Below are 15,455 nucleotides of genomic sequence, written 5' to 3'. Positions count from 1 at the left end.
CGAGCCGCCTCCTGATTTTAATGCACGCCCCCCCGCCCCCCGGCCTCCCGCCTCCCGCTCGGTCCTCCCCTCCTCTCTTCTCCTCTGCCCCGCCGGGTCCCAAAACCCTGCCCCGCGCCTGCGCACTGGCAAAGAAAGTTTCCGTGCCCGGGCCCTCCCGGGCCGGGAAAGAAGGAGCCCTGAGCCGGAGCAGGCTGCCGTGCTCCCTGGCCCCCCGCCTTCCCCGCTCCCGGGGGAGGGCGGGAGCCACCAGGGCCCAGCCTGGGGAGTCGGCCCACGGGGTGCGTCGGACCCAGGGGACCCCTTCTGAGGGGGCCTGCTCCCCCTTTGGAGAGCCAGGATCCCATGGGAGACAGTGGGACCCTCCCAGGATGCCGGGGTGGCCTCTGCTGGGCGCGGCCGGCTGGGGGGTCCCCTCCCGGCTTTCCCCGGAGCTGCGGAGGGCCGCCTCGGGCATTCCCAGCAGGGGCAGCCGACGCCCCCCACCCCAGTGAAGGGCGCCCCCGGGCGCCCCGGCTGGGCGAAGCGGGCGGCGGGAGGCCGAGGCCAGGGCAGCTCCTGCTGGGAGCACCGGCCGGCCGGCCTGGGGGGCAACCCAGGAAGGGCCCTCGGTGCCCCGCGAGGGCTCAGCGCTCAGGCCGGGCCTTCCTAGGACCGGGCTCGCGGATGGCCAGTTCCTTCCCGGGCAGGGCCGCCTCGCCTCAGGATCCCCCCCCCCGCCCCCTCCTCAACGGCCCCAGCCCTGGCGGAGAGACGCAGGCTGCTCAGAAAGACTGAGGGTGCCGCTGCGGCGCCCTGCGCCCGGGGAAGGAGAGGGTCGGGCAGAGCCGAGGCCGCCCGGCTCGGGGGCCACCCAAGGAAGGGGGCCTGCCTGCGACGGGCTGGGCTCGCTGGGGGGGGGGGGGGGCGGGGCGGCCAAGAGGGTGCTCCAAACCCGGCCAGCGGCCCTTCCGCAGTTCTGCTGCTCCAAGAGAGCGGGAAAGAGCGGGGTTGTGTGGGTGGGTGTGCGGGGTGGGCGCGTGCACGGGGGGGGGGGGGGCGTGTACGGCTACCTTCTTCTCTTCCTCCTCCGGGCTGCCGGCCTCTCTCTCTCTCTCTCTCTCTTTCTTGTTCTCTACGTCTGCTGTCTGTCTCTCTCTGCAGTCTCTCTCTATCTCTGTCTCTCCCTCTCTGACTCTCTTTCTCTCTGTCTCTGTCTCTGTCTCTCTGTCTCTATCTTTGACTCTGACTCTCTGTCTCTCTCTGTCTCTGTCTCTCTCTCTCTGTCTCTGTCTTTGACTGACTCTCTGTTTGTCTCCCTCTGTGTCTGTCTCTGTCTCTCTCTCTGTCTCTGTCTTTGACTGACTCTCTGTTTGTCTCCCTCTGTCTCTGTCTGTCTCTCTCTCTGTCTTTGATTCTGTCTCTGTTTCTCTCTGTGTCTGTCTCTGTCTCTGTCTTTGACTCTGACTCTGTTTGTCTCTCTCTGTGTCTGTCTCTGTCTCTCTCTGTCTCTGTCTTTGACTCTGACTCTGTCTCTCTCTGTCTCTGTCTCTGTCTCTCTCTGTCTGTCTGTCTCTGTCTTTGACTCTGACTCTCTGTCTCTCTCTGTGTCTGTCTCTGTCTCTCTGTCTCTGTCTCTGTCTCTGTCCGCTTCCACATTTCTCCTCTCTCCATCTCCCTCGCCGTTTGCTCTGCCCCCTCCCCAGCTCTATGCCCCCCCCCTCACCCGCCTCACCTAAGATTTAGCCCCAGCCCCCTCTCCAGGGCCTACCCACCGAATCCGGGGACCTAGCCTCGGAGCCTAGCCGGGCGGCCGGCTGAGGCTCTGCCCCCGGTCTGTTTTCTGCGCCGGGCTCCTCGGGCCCCTGCTCGGACTGCAAAGGGCACCTGCCGGGTAGAGGAGGCGGCCGAGCCCGGCCCCGGCTCCCATCCAACTGAACGCCGTGGCCCATGGGCGCAGAAGCCACTGCAGAGGGCCTGCTGCTTGGCTTTTGGAGACCCCAGGGTCCGGGAGGATTTGGGAGGGGTGCCTGGAAAGGCCACGGAGCTCACCACCCACAGCCCAGGCCCCAGACACCGTTGCCCCTGGGCCGAGTTCTTTGGGGTGAGCTGGGGGGGGGGAGCGGGAGGGAGGACGCAACCAGAGCAAGAACCAGAGGCCTGTGGCCTCCCCTGCGGCCTAGGCTAATGGGCGCCGGACAACAGCCTTGGAGTCAGTTTGTCCTGGATCCTTCCGGTGCCCGGCAACCCTGCCTGTGCCAGAGGTAAAGCCCCAGGTGTCTGGATCCCACCCGAGCCCCGAGCAGCTGCGGAGGATCCCTTGCCAGCCCCTGGGCCACTGCAGAAAGCTCCCTGGAGGCCTGCCTCAGGCTCCTCTGCCTCCTGACTCGGCCAGGCAGCGAGCAGGAGATGAGCAGGTAGCCAGGGTCGGCGTGGAGAAGCTGGCACGGGTCCTCGAAGAAGAAGGCGGATGCCAGACCTGGACGGAGGACAGAAACCTCTCCACGACCGTTGGGTTCGAAAAGGAAAACCAAGGGCAAAGCTGGCCCCCCGAGGGTCTCTCTCCAGGTCTCTCCTTGGGGGTCCTGGCTGCCCTCCCACTTCCTGTTCGCGGTCCCCTCCCGCCGCACCGCGCTCCAGGAGGCTCTCTCATGGGCAACCTTTCCAGGTCTGGTGGCCGCCACGGCGGCAGCAGTGATCCCGCCCGCCTGCCCTCTGGGGCGGACAAGGCGGGGGATTCCTTCAGCCCTCGAACCTCGAACCTGTTGCCTCCACCCTTCTCCCTTTAGGGGGAAATCGGCTTTGCGGTCGTTTGCCATGTAAACTCCCCAAAGCTGTAGGTGCTCCCTCCGACCCCTCCCCCCACATCCCGCAAAAAGAGGACCTAAAGGGACTGGGGAGCCCAAGGCGGCGGCGTGAGGAAGAGCGGGCGTCCCGAGGGCTGCGGCAGGAGCCCGGGCAAACTCCAGGGGAGCCTCTGTCTAGCAACGTCCGTTCGCTTCTAGCGCGACCCATCTGAGAGGCCGCGGCTCGGAAGTCTGGCTTTGGGGGAGCTGAGGGCCCCGCCCTCCGGTGGCCAAAGCTCAGAGCTCTCAGCAGCCGTGGGTGCGGGGTCGAGGAGGGGGCACGGGCCTCCCCGCAACTCCTCGCCAGCACCCAAGGCCCGGAGCCTGCTCTGCGCTTCACTCACTGAGTTGGGGGGGGAAGAAAAACGAAAAGCGGCCTCCCGAAAGGGCCGGCCCCCCACCGAAGCCGCCAGGGTTGGGGTAACCCTGCCCCAGTCCGCGTGGGGCCGGGCTCTCCTCAGCTGCCGCAGCCGTCGCAGAGACCAGGCTCTGCTCCTTCGGGCGGCAGAGGCTGCGGAGAGTCGTGGGGAGGCCCCCGTCGGGCTCCGGGCTCCCCTGGCAGCAGCGGGACCCCGACAGTCGCCTTCTCCTGGGACCCGCGGCCAAACCCCTTGTCACTCGGGGCGACTCGGGACTTCAGTTTTGTTCTCTGGGAAATGGGAGGATTGGGGTGCTCTCCGTGGTCTGGCTGAGCAGGCTAAAAGCGCGCTTTACCCGCTGTGCGACCCGGGGGCTCCCCAACACCCAGATTGCCCAAGCTCGCGGGGTCGTTGGCCCCGGGAAGGCCGGAAAAGAGGAATCGGACTGAGCCAGCGTTTCGTTTGGGAAGTCCACGGGGAGGGGGACGGGGACCCGGTCCCCAAGGTGCAGCCAGAGGCGCCCCTACAGCCTCGAGCTGCCATTCAATTCGTGCGGTGCCTGGAGCCAGCGTTCCCAGGCTCCCCCCAAACCAGGGCCCCACCCCGGCTACTCCCCACCGGAGCCAGGGAGCGGCCCGGGAGGACTCGGGGTGGGGAGCGGCGCTCACCTCCTCCCTGTAGCCAAGGGAAGGAAAGCAGGGGAGCCACTCTAGCCCAGTCCCCGGGTGCTCTGGCACAAGGACCCCCCCACCCCTCCCCTAGGGGCAAGGGCGGTGTAGCCCCAGACCCGGGCCCCTCTTCATCCCCGCCTAGAGGCCTCCCAGACCTCTCCATCCATCCCTGGCGCCCCAGGCCCAGCAGACAGCCCACAGATCGGCTTCCTCGGAGCAACCCCAAAGATCCTGGCACAGAGAGAGACTAGGGATAAACCCCAGGGGGGAGGGGGGGGAGGAAAGCAGCTGGCCCCCAAGAGCCTGGCTAGGAGAATTGAAGAGGGGAGGCGGAAGATTGGAGGAAGGCCAGACCAGGCTGGGAAAGGAAGGCCCTTCCCCTGCCTCCCTTGGAGGCTAATGGGAAGACTAAGGAGTCAGGAGGGGCAGGAGGGCAGCTGCAGACATAGCCAAGGCGGGGAGTGAGGGGAAGAAAGGGGTGTGTGTGTGTGTGTGTGTGTGTGTGTGTGTGTGTGTGTGTGTGTGGTGGCTGTGTGTGTGTGTGTGTGTGTGTGTGTGTGTGTGAGAGAGAGAGAGAGAGACAGAGACAGAGACAGAGACAGAGAAAGAGACAGACAGAGAGAGAGAGACAGAGAGAGAGTCCCTTTGTGTGTAGACATCTTAGGGAGTAGGTCCCATTTTCCTTCTCTTTAAATATCAACTAAGATCAGTGTTCTGTTTAGGAAAGGACTTGGCTTGGCCTCTTCTTGAGCCAGGCCTTGGGGCTTCTTCCCTGATCAGCCTCAGGATGTGCTCCAGCCTCTTCTCTGCCTCCTAGCTTGCCTGGCCCAATCTCACCCAAGCCTAGGCCATTCCCTTTCAGCCTGCCTCCTTGGTGGGTCTAGAACCTGTATCTGCTGGGCTGGCCACCGCCTCCTCCATGAGGATGAGAGCTGGGGAGCAGGGTCTGACTTTCTCTTACCTTTTTAATCCCAAGAAACTTAACACTCTTCCTAGCACATAGTAGGCATTTACTAGTGTGTGTTAACTGATTGACAGAAGACTGGAACTGATCTTGGAGTTAGGAAAATCTGGATCTGAATCCAGTCTCTGATAATGACTTAGTTTTGTGACCAGAGGCAAGCAGGCAGTGTTTCTGAACCCCAGTTTCTTCTTCTGAAACACGAGCTAGTTTGTTATTATGAGGCTCCAGTGAGATGAGGTGTTGGAGGCTCTTGGCAAACTTTGGAGCCGGTTAGAAATTCCAGCCAGGTATACCCATGTCTGCCCATCTGTCCACTGGCTCTCCTTCCTCCAAGCCTTGAGGCCTCCCTAGGACAGTCCAAGGGGAGGGTGCTTGCACATAGGTCCAGGTTGGGCCTGGAGGATGGCCCAAGCCACCATTTCTGCCTTGACTTCTGATAATTTCATGAGAGTTCCCCCAATGCCTCCCTATGAACAAATGGTTCCAAACCATGGAGACAATGACTTCCTGCAGGAGGGTGGAAGAGATGAAGGGGCGGAGAGCATTTGCAATATCCCAGCTCTGCCCCAAACCCCCTCCCCAAGGTCTTCTGTGATGATAGATTGGACAGGCTCCAAAGGGCCACTGGAGTCATTTGAGGCTCTCAGTTCTGAGATTGCCCTTTGTCTCCAGGACTCCGACCTCCCCAGTCATACCAGTTTTGGAAGCTTGTTGGCAGATCCGGAGCCTGCTGGGTCACCCTGAGTGAATGAGTCAGATTCAAAGTTTCCTGACTTACTGGGCTCTCTGGGAGAAGAGGTGATCAGTGAAGGCCAAAAGCCAGAGGGTGGACCTGTTGCCTTGTTCAAAGACTCCCTCTTGCCACTCCCTGATGCAGAAAAAGGGAGAGAAGCTTGGCCAGGCTCTATTCACCTTGGAGGCATGGAAAGTTGTCTAAGGATTGGTGCTAATTAGTAAGAGTGATAATGCCACTAAGTGTCTCCTCAGTGACAAGCCACTGTGCTAAGCATTTTACAAATATCTCCTTTGCTCCTCATAGCAGTCTTTGAGGTTGGCATTATTACTTTCCTTTACAGATGAAAAAATAGAAACAAACAGAAGTGACCTGCCTAGGGTCACCCAGTTAGGAAGTATGTGAGTCTGGATTTGAACTCATCTTCCAGAACCGCAGACCCCTGGATCCAGTTAGCTGTCTCTGAGAAGCCCCGTCAGCTTTCGCTCTACTCTACCAGGTAGAGTCCCATTCACAGAAGCATGACCCTAGAGCTGCTTGGGCCCGTTAGAGAGCAAGCTCACCTGCCCCCTTTACCCCAGAGGAAAGAGGAGGCACAGAAAAGCGGAGGCACCAGAATCATGCCCCAGTGCAGTGGCAGAACTGCAGATTCCGGTCAGATCTCCAGACTCCAAATCTAGAAATATTCCTATTCACCAGACTTCATTGTCCTTTCAGCTTCACGCTGCCCTCTCCTGTCAATTGCTTGTGAGAGTATTATTCTCCCATTTTACAGATGGGGAAACTGAGGTAAAATCAGAGGTCCCGATTTGGCTAGAGTTGTCCCTAAATACATAAGAACATAAAGTGTAAAGTGATGAGGAAATCGATAACATCACACTTACATAGTGTTTTAACTTCTATGGTCTAAACTTGAGAAGATTTGTGGAGAAAAGGAGACCTCAGTACAGGTGGCGGATGTGCAGCTGATGGCTTGGGAAGGACCAGAGAGAAATGTCAGCTGTCTTCATTCAGATCGTCTAGTTGTAAGGATTCTGGCAGATAAAAGTACCATCTCCTTGGTCATAGAGGCATGAAGGTCAAAGAAGGAGGAAGGCTGAGGGAGACTGAGGGAGGCTGGAGCCCACTGTAATGAAGTATTTTAGGACATCAGAGGCTCCTGGCCCTAGCCTGGGGAGCTCTGGGGCATCTCCTTCTCGGTGATGGCCTGGGCTTAAATCCTTAAGAAAATCTGCCACCTGCTGGCCATTGAGGAACTTCCTTCTGTACCCTGTTCACCCTGCTGAAATCTGGCCAAAGGCTGGGTGAATCCCTTCTGGTCCTGTGTCCATACGGGAGGGACCTTAGAGACCTGTTTGTCTGGTCATGTTCCAGGGGGAGGAGAAAGGAGCCAAGATCTGGTGTGCACGCCAGAGATCACGTGTGGAATGGCATTTTTTCAACTCCCAATCTAAGACAGGTTCACTCTGGGGCCACTTAGCCCTTCCGAGCCAAGACTTCCCCAACAGCCAAATCAAGAGCAACGTATCTGTGCCCTTTGGAATGAGCCCCCACCCCCGCCAACCCCAAGTTAAACCCTCTCTAGAAACGCCCAGAGATATTAGATTTCTTGGGTCACTGCTCCAAACCAGAACTTGCCTTCACTTAGACTTGTGGGTTTGGGGTTTTTGTTTTGTTTTGCTTTTTAATCATTCGAGAATCTGGAGGAATTTATATGGTGATTTATTTCTGGATGAGAAAGAAGGTCTAGCGTCCTGGGATGAGAGTTGGGCAGGAGCTTGGAGGCTTGACACCCAGAACATACCTGATTGGTACAGAGAGAAGCCTTGGGTTGGGGTCCTGGCTCTGCCACTGTCTCCACAGGGAGCCTGGCAAAGGTTCATTTCCCTTGCTGAGCTTTCATTGCCTACTCTGCATAACAAACTCATTATATTAGATGATCTCTGAGGTCTCTTTAGGGTTAAGTCTCTGATCTCCAGCCACAAGTGATGGAGAATTCACTGCAGCTCAGTCCTCCCAAGGTGATTCTCCCAATCTGATCATGCTGTTCTCCTGTTCAAAAAAATCATCAGTGACTCTCTATTGTCTTTAGAAAATATTACAAATGCCTTTGCTTGAGGTCTTCCACCCTCCCCAGGCTGGTCCCCACTCACCTTTTCAGCCTCTTTCCCCATTATGTTCCTTCCAGTACTCTGTGATTTGAGTAAAGTTCCAAGATCTCCTTAGGCATCAGTTCCCTCATGTGTCACCTGAAGGAGTTGTCCTACCTGGACTCCTTTGGAGTTACTAGCTGTGGTCCTCTGAGTGACCCTGAACCCTCAGCCTCAATTAGCTTCAGTTTCCTGCTCCAGAATTTCTTCTGGCCTGCCTGCCCCTTGTCATGTCCACTCCCCACTTCTTCCCCCCCAAACCATGCTCCGCATGTACATTCACATGTTTTCCCCCACCTGCCCCCCAGCAAGACAGAAGCTCCCTGAGATCAGTTGTTGATTCCTTTTTGTATTTCCATGCTCAGTCTGGCTCCCCTTCTCCCCCTGAGCCCTCACACTCACAGTTGGAAGTCCTCAATGAGAAACTCAAGATGGTTCCCCTCAGGGTTCTAGGTAAGTCCTAAAATTCTGCATGTTCCCCATTATTAATCAACTGTAGTAGCTTTTGGGAAAGGAATTACTGAAAATTCTAGTTTGAATATTTGCCTCAAACCAACACCCCCAAACCAGGTGTACACCCCCTCTTCACACTGAGCTCCCTGAGGACTGCAGGTCTGAAGTGCAGTTGCTGTGAGATGCATGGACAAGGAATTCTGTAACAAAGGATATTTTTTTTTGCAAGGCAATGGGGTCAAGTGGCTTGCCCAAGGCCACACAGCTGGGTAATTATTAAGTGTCTGAGGCCAGATTTGATCAGGTACTGCTGACTCCAGGGCTAGTACTCTATCCACTGTGCCACCTAGCAGCCCCAACAAAGGCTATTTTGAGAGTCTGAACACTGGGAATTCTTTCCTACCTTCCTAGGGCCCTTATGAATTTCCCTAGTTGTAGATAAGTCTCTGCTGGGCTCTGCGGAGCCCACAGATTGAATTTCTTTCTGTTATGATGTGTCAAAATTCCTGATGACAATCTTTCTACATCCATCTTTAGATCCTTCCTTTTTGATTGGTCGGCACTATCCTGATAGCCACTGGTACCATCTCCTTGGTCATAGACCTTGGTTAAAAGTCATCCCTTTGATGAGAATTCTGACTCTCCCAAACTCTCCAGGCTGATGCCCAGATACGTGGACCTGAGTTCACTTAATATCAGGAAAGACTAAATACAAAACACATGGTCATGTTTCCATGGACACATACATGACAGCCAGTTGGAGAAATGCAGACTGTTGCCACTTCCTCACATCACTCTGCTAGGAGCAGTTAACTCCCCAGAGACAAGTAAATGATACAATGGATAGAATACTGGGTCTGGAGTCAGGAAGACCTGAGTTCAAATTCAACCTCAGGCAGTTACTAGTTATGTGACTGGCTATATGACTCAAGCTTGGTTTCTTCATCTGTAAAATGAGGATGACAGTACCTATCTCCAAGGGGTGTTGTGATGAACCAATGAAATAACTGTAACATGCTTAGTTGGTATACTGGTAAATAGTGACATAGAAATGTTAGTTGTGTGTGTGTGTGTGTGTGTGTGTGTGAGAGAGAGAGAGAGAGAGAGAGAGAGAGAGAGAATAGCAGTCCTCATTCAAAGCTACCAAGCAGATTTACTGAAGGATCATCAGCCATCCCTTCCCTGTGAACACTCAATTTCAGGTCAACCCATCCAGAGTTGCATGGATGATCTTCCAGCTCTGCAGCAAATTGTTTTGCACCGCAACATAGCGTTTTGCTGTTGTTCAGTTGCTTCAGTCATGTCCGACCCTTGGGGACTCCTCCTGGGGTTTTCTTGGCAAGAAAACTGCAGTGATTTGCCATTCCTCATTTTACATATGAGGAATTTGAAGTAAACAAGGTTAAGTGACTTTCCCAGGTTCACACAGCTAATAAGTTCCAGAGATCGGATTTGAACTCGGAAAAATGAGTCTTTCTGACTCCAGGCCTAGGGATCTATCCACTTTGCCACCTCCGAGTTATTATGACTGATCTCTAAAGTCTGAAGCAGAATGGTGGCAAATATGAAATAGGTGTTCATGTTTCATGGGCCGGGCTTCTTACCATACCAACAAGGACTACAGCACCTTGTACACAGCAAGCCTGAATGAATGTTTGTTGAATTACTGAATTGAATTGACAAGGCTTCCCAAAGGTCATTAGGGAAACATTTTTGTCCCAGATAATTTATCATGTGAGTAAAATAAATAGTTTGCTTTTCCTCCCATGCTGCTAGGGCCACTCACTAGTGTGAAGCCCAGCACCCTGGTAGGGCAGTAAGATGGGATTTTTGTTGTCCATATTTACCTTCAGGCCTCTCAGATTCCCATGGCCAAGCAAAGTGAGCCCAGCTCTCTGACCTCCCATGGCGACAGGTGGTCCTTAATCTTCCTCTCACAGTCCCATGACAAGGCTATCTTCACTATCAAGGATATGGGGTGTGTTGGGGGTGGTGGATAATGTCAGCCTTCCAGGACACAGCTCATACATACAGGATATTTCATCCAATAAATCAAGCTCCTGAGTCAGATAATAAATCATTAAAAATTCAATAAGATCAAGAACCATATGCCAGCATCCTCTTTTCTGTCTCAGAATTTCCTGAGGTTTCTGGGAGTTGCAGGTCCTATAGCATTGGGACATAGAAGGGACTGCCTAGATCCTCTGGGCCAGAGGTTTTCTTTCTTTGGTGCTCTGGACCACTTTGGAAGGCTAAAGAAGTCTTCCCATTAGAATGTTTCTAAAAAATAAAGAAAATAAACAGCACATAGAATTACCAAGGAAACCAGCTATTTTGAAATATGGTTATCAAAATATCTTTAAAAAACTCAGGTTCACATAATGTGGGCTCCAGAATGCCTGCTCTAGCTGTCCTTCATTTTTAAAGATGAAAGAGCTGAAGCCCAGTGAAGGGCAAGGACTTGACTAAGGTCCCAAAGGCAGACAAGGGGAGAGAATGGTTAGCTTTACTAAGTCCAGAGTCAGGGGGCTACTATTTTCTGGTTTTTGTCACCAGTGACAGAGAGAGTTTCCCCTCCACTTCTTCCCAGGTAGGAGGAGAGAGAAGAAGTGCTTGGCCAAGAAGCAAATATTCTTCCACACTTCTTCCTTCCACCATCTCCAGCCTGGCTTCACTCAAATGAGGGATTCTGATTAGCTTTTGGCAAGTTTCTGGTAAGATCTTTATTATTGTTGTTATTATTATTATTATTATTATTACATAAATATTTTGTTTTTTTCCAACTACACACAATGGTATTTTTTGCCAATCCTTTTTTTGTAAGGTTTTGAGTTTTACCATTTTTCTCCCTCCCTTTCTGTCTTACCTCCCCCTCCTCCTGACAGAAAGCAATCTGATATAGGCTCTACATTTGTAATCACGCGAAACATAGATATGGAATGTGTTGGGAGAGAAAAATCACATCCAAAAGGAAGAAAGAAAACAGAGAAAACAGATTTGAAGATAATAAGCATTGGTCTTCATTTAACCTCCACAGTTCCTTCTCTGGATGTGGATGACATTTTCCATCACATCCCTTAAAACTGTCTTTGACTATTGTACTGCTAAAGTGAACAAGTCCGTCATGGTTGGTCTTGACCCCATGCTGCTATTAATGTACATAATGTTCTTCTGGTTCTGCTCATTTCATTCAGCATCTGTTTATACAAGTCTTTCCAGGCTTTTCTGAAATCCCATCCCTCATAATTCTTATAGAACAATAGTGTTCTATCATACCACACTTTATTCAATCATTCCCCAAGTGATGGGCATCCCCTCATTTTCCAATTCTTTGCCACTACAAAAAGAGCTGCTATGAATATTTTTGTGCATGTGGCTTCCCCCTTTTCATGATATATTTTTCAGGATATAGACCCAGGAGTGGAATTGCTGGGTTAAAAGGGTAAACACATTTTTGTTGCTTTTTGGCCATAGATACAAATTTTCTCCAGAAAGTTGGAATCATTTCACAATGCATTAGTGTCCCAGATTTCCCACATCCCCTCCAACACTGATCATTAGCCTTTTTCAGTCAAACTAGCCAATCTGAGAGGCATGAGGTGATACCTTAGACATGTTTTAATTTGCATTTCTCTAATCAATAATGATGAAGAACAAGTTTTCCAATGACTATAGATAACTTTGATTTCTTTGTCTAAGAATTGCTTTTCCATAAAATTTCTGATAAGATCTTAAGCAGAAAATAAAAGAAGGGGAAGAATTCTAGAAAGCAATGAATTACTTTTAATTAGAATTACTTAATTCTAGATAGCAAAGAGGTAATTTTCCCTCATTTTAGAGAAGAAAGATATGGTCCAGTTAGGAATAAATATTTATTAATCACCTACTCTGTGGCAGACACTATGATAAGTGCCAAAGATACAAAGAAATACCAAAGATATTCCCTGACCTCAAAGAATTTACAATCTAAAGTGGAAGACAAAATGCAAACAACTATATAAAAATAGAAAAAAAAAGAATTAATCACCAGAGGAAGATGCCAGTACTAAGAACAATCAGAAGGATTTCTTGAAGAAGGCAACATTTTTTTTTGCTGGGATTTGAAGGAATCCAGTGAGACCAAGAATGGGGAGAGGAAGGAAGAAATAATTCCAGGCATGGGGGACTGCTGATGAAAATACCTGGAGGTGGAAGATGGAGTCTAATTCAAGGAACAGTCAGGAGGCCATTGTCATGCCTTCAACAAGGACAAAAATAGTATCAATATCACTTGTCACACCAAGGGTAAATTGTTTTACTTGAAAAGGCTTCAAGCTGAGAATAAAGTGGAGGGAGAGTTGTTGCATGACTTTTTGCTTGTGAAAAGTTGTGTATTTGATGAAGTCTCTGAAACCAAGATGTGACAAAATATGGATTGATTCTCTGCCACTTGTTCTAATTTTGGCCTAATAATTAACACCAAGAAAACACATGTTTTCTTTCCCCCAGCCAACACCACACCATCTATACGTGGATTAGCAGATGGAGATTTTTGAATGCTGTGGACAAGTTCATTTATCTTGGCAATATGAGGATGATGTTTGTCCTTTGTTCTCAAAGAAGAACATGGTATCAGGGAGGTGATGCCACGACAAGCAAATGAATTGGATTTGAATGAGGGGGTTCTGGGAAAAGTCACCAGCCTCACTTTCTCCTCTAGAGCCATCTGGTTACAATGACCAGCTCTGAATCAGAATGATGGAGATGAGCAGGACAAGACGCAGAGTTAAGTCACTTGCCCAAGAGACTAGCACACAACTAGTAAGTGTCAAATGTCTAAGTTCAGATTTGAACTCAAGTCCTCCTGACTTTGGGGCTGGTTTTCTATCCACTGAACCACCTAGTGGCCAAGCTAGTACCATATTTTCCATGGATATGCACATTGTTAATGAGACTGACACACACTTTGCCAGAGCTTCCTTAGTGTTTGGGAGACTGAAGTAAGATGTGGAACAGAAGAGGTATTAGACTGATCTATCAAATTGAAGGTCTCTAGATCTAATGTGCTACCCTCTTTGCTGCATGCCAGGAAACTGAATGACTTCCATTTGAATTGTTTTAAGCACATGTTGAAGATCACCTGTCAGGAGAAGGTACCAGACACTGAAGTCCTCTCTCAGGTTAACTGCCAAGTATTTCAGACTCTACTGAAGAGAGCACAACTCAGATGGGCCAGCCACATTGTTTAAATGCTAAACATATGTTTGCCTAAAATAAGATTTTATTGAGAATTCAATCTGGGCCGAAGTTCTCAGGCAGTGAGAAGAAGTTGGTACAAGGTCACTCTGAAGGTCTCTCTGATGAACTTTGGAATCGACTGTGAGACATGGGAGACGCTGTCGTGGCGTCATCCAAAATGGAGCACCTGCCTCAAAGAGGATACCAAGCTCCATGAGCAAGGCAGAATCACAGTAACTCCAAAGAAATGTCCGGCAAACAGATTTAGAGAATCCACTCCCAATATTCCTACAGACTATTTGTACCCAAGCCCTTCCCAGATCAGCCACTGTACTTCACCTCCAGCACAGTGATACCATTTTTGATCCTCCTCAGGTATGAAGGATGAACACCAAAGGGATGGAGATAAGATGTAGGATATAAGGAGTTTGGAAAGGTGTGGAGGTGCAGTTTAGGATGGTCTTTGAATGCTAAACAGAGAATTTTATATTTAATCCAGGGAGCAATATGGAGTCATTGGAGTTATTGAATAGGGGATGACCTGCTCAGACTTGCATCTGAGTCAGACCAAGTTTTTCCTACCTGAATAGAGGATGAACTGGAAGGGGAAAGACTTGAGGGAGGTCAACCCACAAGTTGCTCCTGCCATGCTTTAGATCTGAGGAGATGGGGGGTCTTTGGGGTATAGAGTCAAAGGAGAGAAGGGAATGTATGCAAGAAATGGGAGTGGATGCTTGGATGCTTAAGAAAAGCCCTCCCCCTTAAAAAAAAGCAACTGGTGCTTGAGCTGATCTTTGAAAACAAACAGGGATTCCCAGAGGTAAGAGCTTCCATAATCATCAGGAAGAAACTGGACATCTTGGAGGAAGAGTCTTGAGGGAGGCACTACTGATTTTCTTGGAGCTTCAATCTCAATGCAAAGCCACTGGTCCCCTCACCTGTAGAGGGAGGGAGAAGCTTCAACAATTTCTCATGTCCTCTTTTAGTTTGGTCTTTCCCATTTGCAAAATGAGGATTCAATTAAGCCTGCTTCATAGCTCAGGAGCATCTTAAGTGAGTAATAAGAATGGCCAGCCTAGATAATTGGTCTGAGGCAAGATTTGAACTCAAGACTTTCTGACTGCCAGTCTAACTTGATATGACCAAGAGAAGTGCAGGTAAAGCATATGCCAAACCTTAAAGCATTGTATGACTTGCGTTGAAGTTATTATTATCATCATCATTATTCTCTCTGAACAAGCAGAAGAAAGTCAGACTGTCAGCCCCTTCATCTGGGACCCTGAGTTCCTGATAACCCCACTAGGGTTTGGTTCTTTACATCCAAGGGTCTAGTCCCTTTTGGGTCACAGTGAGCTTGCTGTCTGCTAAAAAAATCACAAGCACAGTTTCAATGGAACTGCTTTCCCCCTCTATTCCTTCCCACCTGTATTTGAATGGGTGACATTTGAGACCCCTGCAGAGGTTCCCTTATTTCTATTGTTCTGTTTGGAGAAAAGTAAGGCAAGGCAGGATGTCAGGGAAAGGAAGGAAGGAAGGGAGGGAGGGAGGGGATGCAGAGAGAAAGAGGAAGGGAAGGAGGGAGGAAAAGAAGAAGGAAGAGAAAAGAAAGGAAGGGAGGGAGGGAGGGAGGAAGGGAGGAAGGAAGGAAAAAAGGAAGGGAGGGAGGAAGGAAGGAGAAGAGAGAGAAGGAAAGGAAAGGAATAGAGAAAATGGAAGTGGGAGGTGGGAGGAAGAGAAAATAGGAAGAAAAGAAATTAATAACTAAGGAAATGATGGCTGAACAGATCAATAAATGGAGGAATTGTAGGCACCAATTGTAGAAATGTGTTAGAGACAGATGACTTAAGGATACCTCTGAAATCTATGGCATATTTGGAATGTGGACTTCCCTGAGAAACTGTTTGATCTGGGGCAAGGGAAAATTTTCCTTCCAGGTCATGCTAATCATGAAGGTCCCTTAAAGAGGAAAGGAAATAGGAATAGGAATAGCTCCTACTGGATATTAAGGCACATAAGAGTTTACAAGTATTAGTGCATTTGATGAAACTGGGTGGTTCAGAAGACCAAAATGACATCACGGTGT

Source organism: Macrotis lagotis, chromosome 1, assembly GCF_037893015.1.
Source record: "Macrotis lagotis isolate mMagLag1 chromosome 1, bilby.v1.9.chrom.fasta, whole genome shotgun sequence".
In the NCBI taxonomy this organism is placed as follows: Eukaryota; Metazoa; Chordata; class Mammalia; order Peramelemorphia; family Peramelidae; genus Macrotis; species Macrotis lagotis.
Note: the sequence above shows the minus strand (reverse complement) of the source record.